Genomic DNA, 12,306 nt, shown 5'->3' with positions numbered 1-12,306 from the left:
GAGTAATGAAAGTAAACTTTCAAGAAACATTAGATAAAAATATGAAGACACTTCCTCATTTCTTGAAATTTTGCTTAAATTTAGAGACACCCTAAGCCATTTCTGTGGCCCTCTGGGTGGGCACCAGGATGCCCAGGCACTAAGGTGGCCAGATTTAGCAAATACAAATACTGAATGCCCAGTTAAATTAGAATTTATGATAAATAATGAATAATTTTTGGTATTATTAAGTATGTAATATTTGGAACATACTTATACTCAAAGTTATTTGCTGTTAATCTGAAAATAAAATGCAACTGGGAATCTTGTATTTTATCTGGCAAACTTACCAGGGACCCAAGGACACAGTAGGGCACATCTTCTCCCCCCAGTTTCCTTTCTCATTTTCTTTGCATGGAATGAAAGTCTGTGGGCAGGCTCTACAGTCTGATGAGTTCCTGTTGACTTTGCCCTTCCCATTTGAGATACAATATTTTAAAGATGTGCTTATTTATAAATTAGGATTATATTGGAAATAGTTTTATATCCACTTTTTTTTTTCATTTAGCATAGTAATTTTTCCAAAACATTTTAAAAAGTAGCTCATGAATTGCACATATGACTTGATTTTTGACTGCGCTTATGATGTTTTAATTCAGAAGGGTTTATTGAGCAGCTCTTGTGTGCTAAAGTATTGTTTTGGTGCTGTGGGTACAGTGGTGAACAAAGTCAGAATAAACCTTATGTGCCAGTCAGGAAAACAGATAATAGAGATAAGTAAGTTTCAGCTCACAATGAGTGCTCTGTGGACCACAAAGCAGTAAGAGTAACAGTAAATGTACCCACCACTCTTGGCCTCGATTGATTGGTTCAGGGATCCAAACTGGGCCAATGAGAATCTTTCCTTGGGCCAAGAGAGAGGTCCAGGCAGTCTCTTCCAGAGCGGTGGTTCCAAGATGCAAAATTCAAGAGCTGGTGGTGGCCAGGTTTACCATTATGTGGAGAACTAAGTGGTGAGAAAGAATAAAGACATCATGCAGATACAAACTGTGATGAGGGACAAGAGTCTTGCAGGCATTTTAGTTCCTGCCTTCACATATTCCTGATCTCCACCCCTATCTCTGTCTTTCCAGTTGGGTATTCAACACTTTCTGAAATCCTATGAACCCATAAATTATATTTTTGTTTATGCTGTTTGATATGATTTTCTACCACAATAACCTGGAATCCTGACTAATATTAAATGGAAACATAATAGAATCATTTACAACATCTACCTCATCCCAGAGCCATTGAGGGTTCCTCTACTGGGTCAGCACTCTTTCTACGTCTATGTGCTAAAGATAACTTGTCTTCATCTCCCTAACAGATGAAGCTCCCTTAGAGCTCAAGAGGTATGGAAACCCCAATAATATCTAATTATATAGGATAAACTGAATTTCTTACAAAATACATTCTTTTCCCCTGATCCTTTTAATTCAAGCCTAGAGAGTTTAATCAGACAATCATCTAAATTACAATCCATCTTATCACTTAACCTTAAAATTATTATGTCTCTCCTCTTTGGTTAACTAAAGAATAACAGCTCATTTGGAATTAAACTGCAATCAATGACAGTGTAGTTAGAATCAAATTGCATTAATGGGTTTCTTTTTCTTTATTAGTTAGTGTCCACAAAACTGCCCCCACAAGTAAATGCTGCCTTAAAGCATTCATGTTTGAAAAAGGCGTATGTGGGTAGGCATGCTTGCCACTCAGGTCCAGCCTATGCTCTCGGTTCTTTAAAAGTACCCTTCATTTCTGCCTGGAAGAGGGGGCCTTGTGGCCATGTAGAGAACAGATAGCCTAGTTTCCTCAACCTGACTGAGCTAGGGGTAGACACCTGACTCACACTGAGTGAATCAAATTCTTTTTCTGAAAGTACTATGAGACTCTGCAATATCTCAGGCAGTGATGATCACTGGGATGGAGAGTCTTAGCAGTGCAGGGACCTGGGCAACCATGATTGGGCACTCCTGAGAGAGGAGAATCTGTGTGGGTGAGAGGGGAGCAGTGTAGAATTTTATAGAAAAAGATATTTTCTTCTCAGAATCGGGGAGGCAATAAAATCAAGAATCAGTTATGTCAGCAAATATGATATAGATTAAAAACATGACCTTCTTAGGGGGCAAGCATGTGGAGAAATATGCTATTATTATAAAATATCTAATAATAAAAGACGAAAACAACATTTGACTATTTCTGAGATTAGGTACTGCATTAAAAAAAAGGACTTTAAACAGTGTCTTGCATGCAAACGGTCATTTCATAAAGTTAATTCTAGAAAGGAGTATTTAGTACAGAGGTCATCCAGTACTACAAAGACCAAACCTCACCCATGCCACCCCTTACGGTTAAACTCCCCAGTGTGGCATCTGTCTTCTCGGCTTCGATCACTGGGACCAACTTCCCCTTCCAGCTTCACCACCCATTGCCCCGTTGTGGGCATTCTGAACTGTATGCTTACTGGGATACTTGCTGTTTTTGTAACATGCTGTGCATTTTGTCCTGGTTTTTGGAAGATGAGTCTTGACAGAAATGGTAACCTGGGTAACAAGAAAATATACTCTGAGTTGGTCTAAGTCAAAAGCTAAAAGCTGACCCCCACTGTGGGCTCAATGGGAAGACGCAAGTGATGAGCCGAAGCAGCAGATCTGGGTTCCAAGGAATAATTCTGGGCTAAAAAACACAAGTGCGCCCCCTTGAACCTTAAGATACTTCCACTTAGATAACAGCACATGCCTCTCATTTTCTTCATATAATCTGCAAAACACAGGGGTAATATATTTAGAAAAATATATAAGAACAATTAATTCCTTGCTGCCCAACTAAATTTTTGCTTTGATGGGCCAAGACTGAAATATCTGTCATTCTCTTGTCTATTGGGTCTCCCAGGTCATTTTTGTCAGCTGTCTGATCCTCATACCAGCTTGACCTTCACTTCTGCTTAGCAGGCTGATGTTAATTACTCACCCTGAGCCTACTAGACGGTTCCAAATAGCCTCTCTTTCCAGTAGCTCCTCCTACTCCTGACCTGCTGTGAAATTGTCAAGCTCTGCAACTGTTCAATTTCCTCTTTTATTTCAGTAGATCTCGACAAACATTTAGAAAGGACACACAGTCTCTTCAAAGCTGTGCATCCAGTTTCTAATTTATGACCGAAGAGCTGCACTCTCTGGGTGAATGTGACAAGCTGAGTTCTCAGCCCTCAACAAATCATATCAGCATTTTAAACAGCCCTCCCTGCACTGAGGATTAATAAGTGCTGCTTCCCATTTCTAAGTAATCATTTATTTGTTAGACATTAATGTTTGTAATATTTTGGCCACTAAAAAAAGTTTTGTTCCAGAGTATATTAGAAAAATCTGCATAGTGGATTATTGAGATGAACTTGAGAACGAACACATTTTTTTTGAAGACAGATGAGGCTGAAAGAAAATGATTTACTCCAGAATTCACTGAATCCGTAGTTAATTATGTACTGCCTTGTGACAATTCTCCTGTTGTTTATTTCTGCATTTGTTCATTCATTCATTCATTCAGTATCTACCAACTGCCATCTGGGCATTAGAGATACCTCTGGACTCCCTGGTTGTAATAGCAACAACAACAATAGTGATATAATAAAAGACAACATTTGTGGAATTTTTATTATGTGCCACACACTACACTAGTTATTTTAGATGCATTATAGAAATTTATCCAAAAAGCCCCATATTACACATGGGAAAGCACCATTACCTCATAGAGATTAAGTAACATGACTCAAGGTCATACAATTAGGACATGGAAGAGCTGGTGCCTGACTCCAGAACTCTTACCTTCCACCAGCAGACTCATGTGGATGGGACCAGCTCAGAGCCTGAAACAAGCCTGAGTCCCTTCATCATTGACCAGACTGGGTCTTGGCCATCAGCCCCAGCAGCAGGTCGCTTCCTCCAGTACCTGTGAAAGTCTAGGGTACGGGTGTACATCCAGGCCTTAGTTTCTTCAGTCCTGCTGCCTGCTCTGAGTTATGGGGGCCATTCGACCCTCTATCCTAGTGCTGATTATGTACTCAAAAGTATTTTCTGCTTTGACTGTCTTCATGAAAATTCCCAGGTAAGGTTCTTTCATTTTCTGAGCTCCACCTTTTTCCTTATCCCTTGAAATGATACCAGGTCTTGCACACTTAACATCTGAAGTTGGGAACTGTCAGGACCCTGAAAAAGCATAGGGTGCTCATGGCGGAGATAATTTTCGGTTCTATTAAAATTCTCACTTTCCTTTTAGTTCATTGAGTCAGGGGACAAAGATGAAGTCAGTATATCAAGGTGATGGGTAATTGCTGAGTATTGAACCTGTGGCTGGTTTTCCATATTTTGAACCAGATTTTGTTGTTCTTTTCTCTCCTTCTCAAAGTTAATAAAACATTTCTGCCCTTTCATTTCTTCCTTAAAAACCTTTTATACTTAGAAAAAATATAATGAGCACAGTGCTTATCCCCAAAGAATGCTTAAGACTAGGTCGAGTTAGAAAGGTGCATTCATTTGGTGAGGGAGCATCTTTGAGAGGACTAAATCTGTTTTTAGTAAATTATGAGTGAAATACCAAGTGACAGTTGATGGATTGTATACATTTATTTAGGAAAGCAGAGAAAAGCCTAAATTTAAATTTGGAATTGAAGCAAACATTTAGGATGGCTTAGTCTGTTCAGCTGTGGCTATGATAAAATGTCCTAGAATGCATGGCTTATCAACAACAGAAAAATATCTCTCATAGGCTGGAAGTCCAAGATCAGGGTGCTGACAGTCTGCAGCAAAGAGAATTGAGCAGATCGGCAAGAAACTCTGTAACCCCTTAAATATTAGTATTTCAGCTCATTTAGTTTTCACGAGGCCCAGCTATGCTTTCCCCAGTACCTCTCTTGCTGCTATTACTGGTAAACTGTTATTAAATAATCGCTATGTTCCTAGAATGAGGCTAATCCCTTCACGTGCATTTGATAGTCTCGAGAGCCTTATGATCCGAGGACTCTTACTATCTCCATTTAATGTGAAGACACAGGCTCTGAGGTGGTTGGTGAGTTACTTCAAACACCACTTAGTAAATGACATTGAACCAACTTGAGGTCCACTGGACTCTTTGGGTCCCATCGTCTTACTCTGCATCCTTAAAAATATCCTTGTAATAAACTAGCTTTGTTGGGTTCCTGTTCCTTACAGTCAACAGATTCCTTAGGTAGCTGGTGAATGTAGCTCAGACTGGAGGCAGCAGGGCAGAGCAGTTCTTTCTATTCGTATATAAAACTGCAGGCATTTCAAATGCAATCATAGCAAAATAAGCTGTCTCTTGAAAATATTCAAAATTAAACTCCATGTAAGTGTTTTGGTTTGAATATTCATTTCTTGTGAGGTCTGACTAAAATGAAGTGTCCTCACTCTGTGAGTGTCTGAGCTCTGACCAGAGAAGTAGGACTGGTGTAGGCTGGTACAGAGCTAATACAAAGAGGGCGCAAATACACATGCACACCAAGCACTGTCCATACATTGAGTAAGGCATAAATTCTGTGTGCACATGGACCATGCATTTTAAATGAATGTAGAGTCAGTTAATAACAGTAATAGGAAGATTCATGGAAAGTAGTTATTGAAGTCATATGAGCTTTTTGTCATATATTTTCTGTATCAACAGGCATAGGGATTATATGAGTCTTCCCTTTCTATGAAATTTAAAGCAGATCCTCATAATCAATTGTAAATTATACTGAAAGAGTAACTGAGTGTTTATAATGGGGAAGGTTGACAGATAAGCTGCTGTCACTCACGCATGGCAGGGTGCTTTTACAGGTGAGGACACTCTGTGGATGAGCCTGATGTAGCTTCACATGCTCATTGTAGTGACCATGAAGCCATTACCAACCTTTTGGAGTTAGCCTGCAAGATGTTGCCATTTTTTGTTTAGAAAATGAAGAATTCATGTTCAACGACTGTCCCTTTATATTTCCCAGGGTCCAGAAAGAGCATTGAGGATCAAGAAGCTAGTTCGACCTGACATGTCTTACTTGTTTGGCTATATGTCAATGCTCTTAAGTTATCAAATCTGGGGCCTTACTCATTTCAGCTTGTCAAGTGGGTAAAACAAAACTCACCACTGTATATGGCATTAATATAACTAACATTGTTGGGCTTCTGGAGAGAGCAGATAGTTGTGGAGTAAATGTTATGGCATAATTGAAATTATAAGTGTTTTAGCTCCCAAAGCAACAGAAAACCAGCTCCCCCCTTTCAATTTTTGGATTATTTGTCTCATCCCATTTGAAAATAGTATAGTCTGCGGCAAGATAGCGTGGATGTTCTCCGGAGCTTTAATCACTAATGACCTCATCTTCAAATGGTCAGTGATAATAAACAAGAAGAAGGGATTTCCAAGGGGGCAGAGCATTAATAAGGTAAGATTTCAAAATTAATTTTTCAAGTTAATTAAAATGTCCAAAAGCACAATAAAACTGCAGAAAATCTGGCAAGGGAATGGCAGCAGGCCTGATTAATGCAAGTCAACTGTCTTCTGAGGGTAATAGTAATAATGATGAGATTATGGATATGGAAGAACCTGCTAAAGAGAAATGTGATGTATGTGGAATACAAACTGCGTCCCAGTTACTATTTTATGGTGCACAATGGATCTTATTAAGGAGGAATAGCTGCAAGAATTACCACCGAATTGCTCAATAAAAGTATTGTGTAATTAACATGCTGGAGCAGCTGGAGCAATGCCTCCCATTGATACTCCACATTCTCCATTCATTTCCAGTTTGCTAAGGGGGTGTGAGTTCTAACTAAGACTGTTTATTTATCCCATCACTCAGCAAACATTGACTGAGCAGGGCACTATGCTAGGAGACATGAGGGGTGTGATGGTTCGTAAGGCCCTGCTTTTGCCCTCAGGGGGCCTATGGTCAAATAGGGGAGTGAAGATAGGAATGCAGTGAACTCTCAATGAACTCTACTATAATGCAGATTATTTTGAAACCTTCCATGAGAGGTCAAAGAGAGAAAAATTGCTTTTGGCAAAAGAGATTTAATAAAGCCCCTGGAGAATATATAGCACCCGAGAAGTGCTTTGCTTTTGATGTTGGTAAAGATAATAATAATTTTCTACTTGTGAGTTCTAAAATGTTGAAAAAGCTAAATGGTACATAATGTTTGCCTATGTTCATAAGGCAAATAGGAAACTATGGAGGTATATTTGGGGCGAAGAGTGTAATTGAAGTAAATAAGGGGTGGGAACTAAGCTTATGGGATGCGTTTTGTGAAAACAGAAAGGAGAGAACCATTGTCAGTAACATTGTGGAGACAGAACTAATAAAACTTGCATGAAGAAGAGTGAGAGGTCAAAGATGACCACAAACTTTTCAGTTTGGGTTACTAGGAGGATGACTGGATGAATGCCAGCCATCTGTTAGCTGACAAAGTGTTGGGAAAATAATGATGGGATGTTGGTACAAAGACAGTGTACCTGGAGAGGTGCTTCTCCATCATCCAGTTGGGGTTAGACTAAGTATGAGGCTCAACTTGAGTTGACATGTCTTACCTTCTGTGATAATATAGGGCTTATGCACTATCAGAATATGTTTGTGAAATAAGACACATTGACGTGAAATAAAAATGTTGCTCAGGCATGTGTAGAAGGTGATTCAGACATCACCTATTTGGGCATCAATATATTTCGGGGTTATTTAGAATGACAGCTGTGCTTTCCTGTTACATACTTTTCTGTTTCCGAGGTGGAGACAGAGTTGGAGTAAGCTCAATCCTGAGGACTGGGAGGATTCTGGGCCTAAGATCATGGGATACAAGTGATCTGTAGCTCACGTTTTGTGAGGTTATCTTCTGTTCTCCTTTCTATTTTCTTTTAGCACTAAAGAATGCATTCCAGCCTTCTTTTTCATTGGGTTTCTATTATTTCTGGCTCTATTTTCCTCCTCCAGCTGCCTTTGCTTCTGGAACCAGAGCTGATGGGCACAGAAAGTGTTGAAGTGTGGAAGGCAGTTAATTTGCCCGGAGTATGATGAAGCAGAACCACTAAAATGAAGATGAAGAATTGCCAAGAAATTTGAGCTGAAGTAGATTATAGTCTGAAGGCCCGAGTTCCATACTAGGCTCATAAACTTAGTTCATTTTCAACTTCTCTGCCTCCTTAGCCCCTTGTAACAATTTTACCAGTAACACAAGGTTTTTGACTTTGTTACTTCTCAAGTCTGTCCCCAGTAGTTCTGAATCCTGCTCTGGGTCCCTGCCTTCTTTAACAAGGACTAGTGCAACCTTCTACTTGGCTTTTTAAACTCTGTCTTCTGCTTCCAAGCTATAGTGCAGCTGTGCCACTCTTACAGCTACACTATACAGCTAGTCCTCAATATCTGTGGGTCTGTATCACAAACTCAACCAACCGCCAATGGAAAATATTCAGAAAAAAATTTCAGAAAGTTCCAAAGAGCAAAACTTGTATTTACTGTGTACTGGCTACTATTTTCATGGCACTTACATTGTATTAGGTATTGTAAGTAATCTAGAGATGATTTAAAGTACAGAAGAGGATGTGTGTAGTTATATGCAAATACTACACCATTTTATATAAGGGACCTGAGCATCTATGGATTTTGGTGTCTGTGGGGTCCTGGAAACAGATACGAAGGGGGTGACTATATACTTTATTTTAAAATATTTAGGAGGCTGACAGAGGCCATGCAGGAGCTGCCTGTGTGTTTTAGAAAAACCCCTAAGTATGCTTCAGTACAAACTGCTTTTGACCTCTGTTTTCTTCAGCAATGTTTAAGCCAATCTTGGCTTGATTGAGGGAGAATATACCATAGCTTTTGAAGTATATACCAGCCAAGGAAGAGGACAGTGAAGGAGTAAGGGGCCCGGCAAGGTTCTTCCTCCTCCCTGGAGGTGGATATGCCTGCTCAGAGGAGCCAGTGAGGAGTGGTTGGGCTGGTGACTCTGACTTGCTGCTTTCCTGTCTCCTCAGGGGTCGACACTTCCCACTCAGAGGCAAGGGGAGGTTGATGAGTCCCAGAGATAGGTATGGAAATGCCAGTGTCTCCTTTTCCCAAGCTCAGCATAATTTTGATAAATGGTGGGTATGGGAGGCATGCTGGGGAGAAAAATGACTTGGCAGAGAGGTTTTGTCATCACTGAATTAGCTTGTCCTTCAGAAATAGAAAAGCTAGGGACTCAGTTTACTCTTTCAAGAGCCCCGAGGTCCAAGTGTAACTGTCAGAGGCCAGGGATCTCTTCAAGATGTCAGTGATGAAGCCAATATGAAAGGTGGGCCAGTAGTGGTTCCAAGTGAACGGGAGGATTTGGTGGAGTCCAATGTACTCAGCTGGAGCCCCTGTGATCTGTGGCTGGTTGGGCCTCTCCCCACTTTTTGCAGAGCTGGTTACCTTGTGATTCTCGTGGATTCCCTGTGAAGCCCCATTTCTGTAACTCAGCGTTCACTCAGATGATGTACTGACCCAGTGACCCATTGCGATGCTCACTGCTCTCCCTGGTTTCCGCTAAGCCTTGCAGCACTCCTGGTGCTATATCATTCTGTTCTTCTCTTCTCCAGAGTCATGTAGAGGAGGAACTTGCTTTGTCTCGATTCCTTCTGCAAATGGAGGGCTCCACTTCAGGCAAAGATGGATGGGTTCCTGGGACTCGTGTTGTAGTGTCATATGGGGCTCTTCAGGAAAACTCCTCCAGGCTGACCAGGCAAGCAGCCCTCCTGGTCCTTCAGGACCTGACCAGCATCCTGCCTTGCTGCTGACAGGAACACCTGCACTCTGTGTGAGTGGCGCCCACTCCCTGGAGATGTGCAGTGAGGCAGCCTCCACAGGGCCACCGTCCCATCTGTCATGGACAAGGCTTGGTTCATCTTCACCCTGTGGGAAGGGGATCGCATGATTGTGGCCTCTGTCAGGCTGTAATCTCTTTTCTCCTCAGCTTTGGAAGGGATTTGGTAATCTGAAAAGCAGAAAGTGACCTCTTGTGCAACCAGTTCTGCTCTCCAGCCCAATCCTGGACAGGGAGGACATCAGGGGGCCAGGCTTGTCCTTCCTAAAACATGCTTAATTATTTTCCAGAACCCTACTTAGGTTGAAGCTTTACTTTGAAGCTGTTCCTGACCTCTCTCTAGGGTAACCAGCTTACCCTGGTATGGCCATGCTTTTCCATTTTAAAAAAATTAAAAAAAAATTTTTTTAGCACCAACAGTCCTACCTCCCAGAAAGCCTTTTAGTCCCAGGCGCACCAGCATGGTTGGTCACCCTCCCTCAGTCCCTCTCCCTCCTGCACCTACTCTATGTCCCTGCACACATGACACTCTGTATTCACTGTGTCTTCTCTGTTAAACTGTGGGCTCCATGGAGAGAGTGGTTCTGTCTAGTTCAGCTTTATCTGCCCCCATGCCTGGTACTGGTAGGGGTCCCATAAGCATTTACTGAGCATGAATCACTGCTCAAGGCTTAGATGCTGGATGAACAGCTCTGCTCCCAATTCTAGTCTCAGGAACTGACTAGGCATCAGTTTCCACCTAAGAGCTTGTGCTGTGGATCCCTCAATACTCCACATCTCTGATGGGTCCCTGCTTTATTCCTGACAAGGAAAACCCAAACTTTGAAACAATGATGGGAGCCTCATAGTCTGGAAACTCTAGCTATAGCAGATAAACTCTTATTATTAAAATAAAATAAAAAAATGATTTTTTTCTAAATATTAATTGTAGACAACTGGAAAACACAAAAACCATAAATGACCCACAAATCTGTTATTGGAGAAAACTGCTGTTATTTAATGTATCTCCTTTACAAAACAAAAATTAAATCATAGTTTTGTAGCCTATTTTCTTATCTTCTAATATAAAGTGGACATTTCATCTTATTTTCCTTCAGGTTGCTATAACAAAAATACCATAGACTAGGTGGGACTGGGAAGTCCAAGATCAAGGTGCCAGTAGATTTGGTGTCCATGTTCCATAGATGTCCATTTCTCGCTGTGTCCTCACATGGCAGACGGGGCAAGGGAGCCCTCTGGGGTCTCTTTTATGAGGACACTAATCCTATCATGGGGTTCCTCCCTCATGACCTAATCACTTCCCAAAGGCCTTACCCCCAAATACCATCATAAGGGGGATTAGGTTTCAATGTATTAATTTTGGGGGGACATGGACACTCAGTGTATAGCACCTTGTCAGTAGCACTCTTCTACCACATAATTAAAAACCAATTTAAAAATTTTTTATAAAAAGCAAAAGAGGAGTCATCAGTTTTTATTTGTGTGTATTTAGTATGCTGAGCAGTTTAATCATAAAACATATACAATTAATATATGCTGATTTTTAAAAAATCAAAGCTATTCTAAAAGGGAAAGAAGAAATCCCACTCCCCAGAGATAATCATTGTTCACATGTTGTTATCTATCTTTTCAGACATTTCTCTCTGCTCAGATACACATGCTTATGTACACAAACATAGTTCTAGCACGACCGAACATCTCTATGTATGCTTACTTGCAGTTTGAATTGTTTATTTCTGAAGTGTTTGTGTATGCAATTTGCCTTTTTTTCTGGCTGGGTTTCAATTCTTCATATGGATTTGTATGATTATTTTAGCATATTAGGGCTATTAAACATTTTTGTATTACAATTTTAGCAATATCTCCCTCAGAGTTTAATTTCTGTTAGCCATTTTTTTAGCTCTTTCTGGAACTTTAAATTTTAATAGAGTCTAATATACCAATATTATCTTTTTACTTTCTGCCTTTGGCTTAATGTACAAAAGGCTTGGCCACTAAACTATAAAAGAAAAAATCTACGGTTAAATATGGATTCCCTTTTTATATTTTAATTTTTAATCCATCTGGAATTCATCTGGCATAAGGAATTATGCAGTAAGGATCCAAATTTACTCCCCCCCACCCCAGTAGGCTAACTAATTGTTCCAACATCATTTTCCCTTTAATAAGAAATACCAGCTCAAGCAGTTGTATGTAATGTTCCTATTGTTATTCCCCCAAACAGTCTATAATTGCAGTTTTGATTTTTTTCTTTTAACCAGTAAAATTCAGAATGGTCTAATTCCTCTGGAGTGGGCTTCATTTGTTGTTTCTGTGATATTAATCTATTTATATCTGATCTTCTGCTGCTGTGTTCAGTAAGTATGGTCTGAACTAGTTGGAATTTATTAAGGCTTTCTCTGGGATGTAATACGGTTCAATTTTTATAAATATCCTATTTTGTAAATGTTGACAAGAGGAGACAGTCTCT

The sequence above is a fragment of the Camelus dromedarius genome, chromosome 32 (assembly GCF_036321535.1).
Source record: "Camelus dromedarius isolate mCamDro1 chromosome 32, mCamDro1.pat, whole genome shotgun sequence".
Classification (NCBI taxonomy): Eukaryota; Metazoa; Chordata; class Mammalia; order Artiodactyla; family Camelidae; genus Camelus; species Camelus dromedarius.
Note: the sequence above shows the minus strand (reverse complement) of the source record.